Here is a 9,743-nt window from a genome sequence, read left to right as displayed (position 1 = left end):
CAGAAGACCACAACTCCGAGGACTGTCACTCCCTCTCACCAGCACAAGTCACCGTAGTCTCGCAGCATCACCAGCAGCAGAGCACAGGAGAGGCGGGCGCAGAGGGCAGGGCAGGGAAGGCGGGCGGAGCAGCGCAGCCTCTCCTAGCGCCATTGTTTGTCAAGGGTCACCTGAGTCCTGTTGGCTGTGTCGCTCTAATGACACGCCATGCCTGGTAAAGGGGAAGGTGACGGCTCTGTCTGTCTGTCTGTCTGTCTGTCCCTCCGCTCTGCCCACGCCCACTCACTTTCTCTCTGTCACACACACACACACACACACACACACACACACACACACACACACACACACACACACACACACAAACATACACCCTCTCTCTCTCTCTCTCTCTCTCTCTCTCTCTCTCTCTCTCTCTCTCTCTGCTTGTATGTCTCTCTCCCCGTCTGCGTGTCTGTCTGTTTTGCCTCTCTCTCTCTCTCTCTTTCTCTCTCTCCATGACCTTATTGTTGCGGCGCCAAAATACCACTTAATCAATCACTCATTCAACTAACTCTCTCTCTCTCTCTCTCTCTCTCTCTCTCTCTCTCTCTCTCTCTCTCTCTCTCTCTCTCTCTTTTTCTCTTGGTATTTTATGTAAGTTTATTTGCAAAAAGCGACAAGTTAAGATGAAGAAGTCCAGCACTGCAATACAAAGCGCAGCGAGGGGAAGCAGAGGGAGGGATTAGAATGCACCGCCGAGCCCTCACACTCTCTGTCGCATTTCAATCAATCAGAGACGCGCTGGATCAAAGAGAGAACACCCAGACTATCACACACGCTGGAACGAATACTGAAAACTGATGAGAAGAGATTTTTTAAACTTTTTTTTTTCGCAGACAGGAATAAAATCAAAACAGATGAGTATATATATATATATATATATATATATATATATATATATATATATATATATATATATATATATATATATATATATATATATATATATATATATATATATATTCTCATTTCATCTATTCCCATTTTCAAAGAATGAGAACATTATATGAATACATAGATATTTCAAAACACTTTTCATATTTATTTAATTTCTTTTTTACAGACAAATATAAAATGAAAAAAAGAGAATATGTTATCAACGCTTTTCATTTTTTTTTCTTTTCACAGACTTACGCATGAAATGAGAAAAAAAAACGAGAATATATGTTCTTAAACGCTTTTCATCCTTTATTTTTTATTTTTATTTTTTCATGGACGTACGCACAAAATGAGGCAAGCGAGAACAGATGGCTTAAATGTTTTTCTTTATTCTGTTTTGCTTTATACGCTCTCCTCTAAGCTTTATCATTTATACACCTCTGCATAATCTTTATACGTTATGGAGTCTTCTAAATACTACGTTTCACGGTTAAAGTAAAAGAAAAAATATTGTGTTTTCTTCATTCAAATTACTTGAATTCCTTCGCAAATCAACTCGATAAAACTTTCCAAAATAGCATCTTTTTTTTTCAATGACATGCATTGGACACTGACGCCGTGGGTAATGCAAAGAAAACTTAATCCAACAGCTACATTACTTCCATTCATTGACTCAACCAGACACGACCTTCCAGAAAAGTAAATCCTCTTGAATGACACTTTTCAATGACGTTCTTTAATAACAATCACTGATAATCTACGGGATATCAGAGTCCTTTGAATGGCTAGACACGCTGCTTTACCTATCAACTCGACAACATCTTCCGGATACCAGCCACTCTTCTTTAATACCATACAGAGGACTCTATGGTCGCTATAGATCGCGTACCCTCTATGATTTAAGGGCTAAGTAAGGAAAACATGATATTTCTAAACGGCTAGAGGCACCAATGCTTTACCCGTCAACTCTTTAAGACCTTTCAGAACACTATGCAGTCTTTAATAACACGTAGATAACAGTTTAGACGTTAAAGATCTCCTAATTTCGTGATTTAAGGGTAGAATAAAAGAAAGTTGGTATTCTTAACTGGGTAGAGGCACCAATTCTTTACCTGTAAACTCTTTAAGACCTTGCAGAACACTATGCAGTCTTTAATAACACGTAGATAACAGTTTGGACGTTGAAGATCTCCTAACTTCTGTGATTTAAGGGTAGAATAAAACTTGATATTCCTAATTGGCTAGAGGCACCAACTCCTTCACTTATTAACTCGACAGTCTCCCACAAAACTGCCCTTCCTTTAACACCAGACGCTATGAACGCCAGATTCCCTAATTTCTCTGATATGTGGTCAAGGGCAACTGGGTCCCTATTACTAAGCGAACCTTTCCCAGAAGAGCATTGTCGTGTTGAAAAATCATAAATCTTATTCACCAGCTCGTAAGGGTGACTGTTTTTGGCAGCTTGTGAGTGGAAGGTAACAGATTTAAATGGTACTATAGTCCTTTAAAGCTCGTATTCTTCAAGGCTAAATAAATTGATTCTTTCACTTTCAGGTCACAACCTTCAATGAGACTGTCCTATCTTTAATGACAGGTCTGAATGGCACTTTTTTTCAATGACATTCGCCGATAGTCTCAGAAAAGCCTTGTGTTCCTTAGTGGTTAAATCAATAAATGGTTAAATTAACTCCTTCGCCCATGAATTCGACACAGCCTTCAGAAAAACTGTCGCTTCTTCTTTAATAACATCTTAACGACGCTCTTCATTGACAGTCCGCGGTTCTTCAAAGGTTAAGTAGACAAACAGTTAGATCAGTTCCTTCATTTCTTAACACAAGCTTGAAGAAAATTGCCCCCCTTCTCTTTAATAATACTTTTTCCTAATGACAGTCAGCGGTAATCTAGACAAAAAACCTACACGTCCTTCAGTGGTTAAATCAATGAATGGTGAAATCGGTTTCTTCACCTGTTAACAAAACCCTCCAGATAATTGACAACTTTAATAACGCATCTTGACACTTGTAATGCAGTAAGCTAAACAAAAAAATTACGTTATTCAGTGGACAAATCAATGAATGGTTAGATCACTTCTTGAATCTTTTATCACAACCCTCCAGAAAATTATCCTCCCCTTCTTTAACAACATTTTTACTTGCCACTTTTCAATGACAGCGGTAGTCTCGGGGAACTCACGATTCAGTGGTTAAAAAGATGAATGGTAAAGACAGTTCCTTCATCTCTTAACACAATCCTCCAGAAATTTGTCCCCTCTCTTCTTCAACACCACTTTTACATGACGCTTTTTAATGACAGCGGTAGTCTCGGGGAGCTCACGATTCAGTGGTTAAAAAGATGAATGGTTAAGCCAGTTCATTCTTCTATTAACACAACCTCAACACAACCTCTACTCAGTGACACTCGGCAGAATCTCTCCTATACAATGATCGTTCTCGACTTGCCCTCACTTTCAATCAGAGCAGGAGTTTCACACAGCACGCCTCGCTCATGCAGTCCACATGTAGTCAGTTGTTCAGTATCGTCTCACACTGCCTCTATAGAAGGATGCGTCCAGCCAAGTATGGGGGCGCTTCTTACGTGCACGGGAACCTCTACTAATGCAACAAGATCTCAAGGATTGTTTCTGTAGATTTTATAATACAATGCGTCTATATGGCAAGAAATTAGTCTGCTGTCTCATCCACTCGTGTTTTCTCTCACACTTCACCACATTGTTATATTGGAATCTGCCACCGCTGTTTTCATGGCAACTATTCTTTTCAACTTTCTATCTTCATGTCCTCCTCAGACTCTCTACTTCTTCTGCTTGCTCTTATCTATATTCTGTCCGCCTTATCAATGCTAGACCTGGCCAGAATCTTAACTCCTTTGTCACTTTCACTGTGCTTTATCTTGATTTGGTGCCTTCCTCCCCTTCTCTTCCCAAAGGTCAGTGTGTACGAATGTGTGTGCGTGTGTGTGTGTGTGTGTGTGTGACTGAGAGTGCAAACGTGTGGACAACTGCTTTCAATTTACAGAGCATGGCAGTCAAGTGAACAGATTTAGCTTCCTTACGACTTGAATGAACTCTAGAGAACAGACAGACTGGCAGCTAGATGAATTTCTCTACGATTTGAACAAACTCTAAAGAACACGCAAGCGAGTGGACAAATAGATTAATTTCCCTACAATCTAAACGAACTCTACAGGACAAGCAGACTAGTGGACAGATAGATCACAAACTTCCATACAACTTGAACGAAATCTACAGAACACGCAGACCAATGAACAAACAGATTAGCTTTCCTAAACTTAGATGAACTTTAGAGAACACACAGACTAGGGAACAGATAAACAAGCTTTCTTACAGCTTGAATGATAACAGCTTGAATGATAACACGCAAGGCAGTGAATAGACAGATAAACTTCCCTACAACTTGAACGCACTGCAGAGAACAAACATATAAGCGACACAAAACACCCCAAACTTGCAGTACACACAAACATGAGAGGCAACAAACACCCGACAGTCAATAGAAGGCACCATATGGGCCTACCTTTGGTGCTGACAGGAGTCGCCGTGAAGAAGAGAGACTGCACGGGTATCCTCACAGGTACGTGGGTGTGAGTGGCACTGGGGGGGTCCTGGGGCGCCTCACGGGGACCTCCAGCATGAGTGACACAGTGGGACGCGAGGCGGAGGGCGGAGGGCACAGCAGTCAGCCAGTCACCACCAGCCACCGCCCGTGTCTGTGCGTGTCACGACGGCCGGGGCACCAATCTGTCTCCCCGGCCGGCGCTGCTTCTCCGAGACAGTCCGTGGAAGGATCCTGGGTGGCCTGCAGCTTGGCACTCCCACCTGCAGTGCCAGATTACGCCTCGTCACCTGTCTCCGACCGTGCGTCACACCACCACCACTGCACCACCACTGCACCACCACCACCACACCACTGTTTGGCCACTTCTGCAGCCACCTCCACCGCCTACTGCCGCGCCTCGCCTAGTCCATTGTCTCCTTCATGTTCGTCTTTAATGCGTGGCTCTGGTCTCTCTTTAATTCTGCTGCGATTATTGTGGAGGAATCAGCTCTCTCTCTCTCTCTCTCTCTCTCTCTCTCTCTCTCTCTCTCTCTCTCTCAACAGTCCCTTCCCTGCACGAAGTCTGGGCGCCACATAATTGAATTATTCGGTTCACTAAACCTGAGATTCAAAATCAAAACTTGGGATTAATGAAGCTCAACGCGACACTCAGCAGACCGTTGTGTTTGTCTTTACGGTGATTACCAGTCACATTATTAGTATTGGTGTAGTAGTTGTTGTTGTTGTTATTATTATTATTATTATTATTGATATTATTATTATTATTATTACTATTATTGTTATTGGTATGGCAAAATAAAAAATGATAAGTAGAAATTATAATGACAATGAGTGTGCTCCGTATTAATAATAATAATAATAATAATAATAATAATGATAATAATAATAATAATAATAACAATAATAATAATAATAATAATAATAATAATAAAAACGACAACAGATTAATAATAAGAAAGCAGCTATACTATTATCACTATCATCTTCACTACAACACGCCTTGAACTGCTAAAATCAAAGACTCACGAGTGACAGTCAAAGCGAGCACCGAGTGAGTGACGGCCGGGAGTGAAGCAGAGTCCGCGGCGAGCAGTGCGTGGCTGAGCAGCGCCAGCGTGCCCCGCGAGAAGCGAGAGGCGAAGCAACACTTCCCCGCGCCGGACACTCTTTACGGGCGCCGCGAGTGCAGGGAATCCACGATAGTGTGAGATGTCCAGGTGATATCGTAAGTAACCTTGAGGAACGTCCATGAACCCAGCCACGCACGGACCGTTTCCCTCTCCCTCCCTCCCTCCCTCTCTCTCTCTCTCTCTCTCTCTCTCTCTCTCTCTCTCTCTCTCTCTCTCTCTCTCTCTCTCACACACACACACCATACACCAGCCGTGACGCCAGGCCGCCGCCACACGGAGCACCGAGGCCCCACCGCTGCTGCACAAGTGTTCTAGTCCCCGTGGAGTCGTCAGCCAGCATGTAAGGAGGTGCCGGAGTCCACTGAGCAGGCGGTGCGCAATATGATTTACCGCTTGTAACCTTCACCTGCCTTCTGTCTCGGCCAGGCAGGTATGCAAAAAAGCGCTGATTCACTGAAGCGATCCCACCAGGAGACCTTCCAAGGGCTCCACGGCCGGCGGGGTCTGTCCTACCACGCTGACGATTCCAGAGTGAGAGGATGAGGCGAGCGCTGGGACGGCCCACCCCGGTCACACGCGCACCACGACACCCACAAGGCGACTGAGTGAGTGAGACCTGCTGCGGGACGGTGGCAGGGGCTGTAGAAAACGAGATGTGGGGAGGAGTATGTGTGTCGCGCTGGCGGGCGACACAACAGTGGCTACTCGCCTCACTCGCCTTGCTCGCTGTTTTTATTCACCTCCCTCGCTGCTGCCACCGTGTACACCAACGCACGCGCCAGATCACCTGCGAGCATCACCAGGCGTGCACCAGCCCGCGTGGGGAGATCAATGCAGCGCTGCTAAGAGGAAAGAAAATGGGAGAAGGCAGGTTGCGTGCGCGGAATAGCAAGACACCTGTCATTTTGGCGATAGGCGGGTGAGCGGCGGCATTGTCGGCCGTGGTTAGAGGCAGCCGTTCTGGGAAGCTGCAGGAGGAAAGGCTAGGGGAGGAGGGAGAAGACACAGAAGGGGAGGAGGCCGGGACCCACACCAATATCCGCGGACGAAATTACCGCTGACAAGGACACCGGCGGGTAAAAATGGGGAGAGGATGTCTAGCCAGACCCGCGGGGACCCCGGCTACAGTGAAGAGGAGGACCCGCGTCGGGCCGTGCCGCGCCCCGCCCCTGCACGGCCCACTCGCTCTCCTTTGCACGCCCAAGCCTCAGATAAAACGCCCACTGCCGGACACCCAACTTGGCCCGCCGCGTGTCCTCTCCACCCACTACTTAACACCTTTTTTTTTCCCCCTCTATGCACGTCACACGACAACCCGACACGCCACCTCCCCCACACGTCACCCACACGTCACCCACACCCACGCCCGCCGCAGCCTTCCTATGCACCCACACAAACAAGGTCTCGTCCAGCACTGTTTTCCACCCATTCTCATTGAATATCTGTGTGTGTGCGCGTGTACCCTGGCCAGGCCTCCCTCACCCCACCACCTCGGCCGTCTGGTGGTAGTGGCGGCGGCGGCGGCAGCGGTACCCACACCAACCGCACTGTCACCTTCCACAGCCGCTGCACAATGTCACATCATCCTTCCCCGCGGCACACATTACCGCGGGAGGGGGAGGAGGAGGAGAGGGTTAAGGATGGAGGTAGGGAAGGAGGGAAGGAGGGAAGAAGAGAGGCCAGGAGGAAGGGAGAGGAAGGGAGTGGAGAGGAATGAAAGCCTTGTACTAGGTATGTACTAGGTGGACTAAAACTACCTGGTGAGATGCAGGCCAGGTACACACCACTCCCGCCTGGCCTCCGCTCAAGCACCACTGCCACACACCCGCCCCAGTACGTGCCGCGGACAAACAGATCTACCGGGGCCGAGTGTGCCACCTGTTTAGACACTGTGACGCAGGTGGCGGGTAATACTTCTACCACCTGTGATCCCGGGCAGGAGTTACGGGCGTCACACCTCCGCCACGTCCAGAGTCCAGCGTGAAATGGGTGCAGTGTATCATCAGACTAGCGTGAAATGAAGAGTGAAGCCGCTACACGCCCATCCGCTACTGAGTGTGAGGTGATGGGGAAGAGGGAGGGAATGCCAGAGCCCATATAGAAATTATCCGAGTGGTGATGGTGATTGTGGTGGTGATGATGGTAGTGGTGGTGGTGGTAAAAATACTGATAGTAGTCTTGTTGTTGGTGGTGGTGGTGATGACAATGATAATGATGATAATGATATAAATAATATTATTTATAATAATAATAATAATAATAATAATAATAATAATAATAATAATAATAATAAATATACTGCTACTACTACTACTACTACTAATAATAATAATAATAATAACAGTATTGATAATAATATTAATAATAATAATATTATTAGTAGTAATAATAATAGTTATTATTATTATAATAATAATAATAATAATAATAATAATAATAATAATAATAATAATAGTAATAATAATAATAATAATAATAATAATAATAATAATAATAATAATAATAATAATAATAAAAATAATAATAATTATAAAAATAATAATGATGATACTACTACTACTACTACTACTACTACTACTACTACTACTACTACTACTACTACTATTGATAATAACAATAATAATAATAATGATAATAATAATAATAATAATAATAATAATAATAAAAATAATAATAATAATAATAATAATAATAATAATAATAATAATAATAATAATAATAATAATAATAATAACAACAACGATAATAATAATAATAATAATAATAATGAAAATAATAATAATAATGATAATAATAATAATAATAATAATAATAATAATAATAATAATAATAATAATAATAATGATAATAGTAATAATAATAATAATAATAATAATAATAACAACGATAATAATAATAATAATAATAATAATAATAATAATAATAATAATAATAATAATAATGATAATAATAATAATAATAATAATAATAATAATAATAATAATAACAATAATAATAATAATAATAAAAATAATAATATAAATAATAATAATGATAAAAATAATAATGATGATACTACTACTATTACTACTACTACTACTACTACTACTACTACTACTACTACTACTACTACTACTACTAGTACTACTATTGATAATAACAACAACAATAATAATAATAATAATAATAATAATAATAATAATAATAATAATAATAATAATAATAATGATAATAACAACAACAACAACAACAACAACAACAACAACAACTACAACAAAACGACAACAACAACAATAACAATAATGATGACAATGATGATGATGCATGATGATTATGATAATGATAATGATGATGATGAAAATAATGATAACAACATCATCATCATCATGAAGAAGAAGAAGAACAACAACAACAACAACAACAACAACAACAACAACAACAACAACAACAACAACAACAACAACCAAACCTAACACAACTCCTGCCCCCACCAAAAAATAAATAGATAAATAAATAAATAAAAAAAAATAAATAAATAAATAAATAAAAGAAAAGAAAAATAAATAAAAAAATAATAATAACTATAAAAAAAGAGGAAAGCAACACCATAATGACACAACTTCCTACCCAGCATTGTGTCCCCAAGATTCACACATCAGGAGAGGACGCTTCACTCACCCGTAAGACTGAGGTACTGGCGACTCAAGTGAAGCAGGCAAGGTCAGGTTGTCTGCCGGCTGGACTGTGCAGAGTTCGCGTCAAGCATCGATCAACCAGTGCACGAGTAAATCCAGCCAGTTAATCTGAAACAAAAGAGATGCAAAAATAAAGGTAAAAAAAAAAAAGAAAAAAGGAAAAAAAGAAAAAAAAAAGGTGTGGTTTTTAAGTGTTTTGTTCTTTCATTGGAATTGTTTTTAAGGGCCACAGAGATGGTTAGATAGGTTCTTATGGGTGTTTAGATGTCCAGACAGATTAGTTAGGTAGGTTTTCATGGGTGTTTACGAAATCTAAATAGATCAGATAAGTTTTCATGGGTGTTTTCAAAGGCGACCGTGGTTAGTTAGGTTTTCATCGTTGTTTACAAAGATGACATAAACCATTTAAGTATTCATGAGTG

At 41.6% G+C, this 9,743-nt stretch overlaps 1 protein-coding gene across 1 annotated transcript in view; it reads right to left on the bottom strand.

Moving 5' to 3' along the window:
• Window positions 1-9,325, bottom strand: part of LOC135108991 (uncharacterized) — a 98,538-nt gene extending 89,213 nt beyond the window's left edge. The window contains exon 1 of the mRNA XM_064019922.1: window positions 9,305-9,325. The gene's annotated coding sequence lies outside the window, so the exon portion shown is untranslated. The remainder of the gene's footprint in view (window positions 1-9,304) is intronic.
• Window positions 9,326-9,743: the final 418 nt, after the last annotated feature.

The sequence above is a fragment of the Scylla paramamosain genome, chromosome 18 (assembly GCF_035594125.1).
Source record: "Scylla paramamosain isolate STU-SP2022 chromosome 18, ASM3559412v1, whole genome shotgun sequence".
NCBI classification, from domain to species: Eukaryota; Metazoa; Arthropoda; class Malacostraca; order Decapoda; family Portunidae; genus Scylla; species Scylla paramamosain.
Note: the sequence above shows the minus strand (reverse complement) of the source record. Positions and strands in the feature narration are given on the sequence as shown.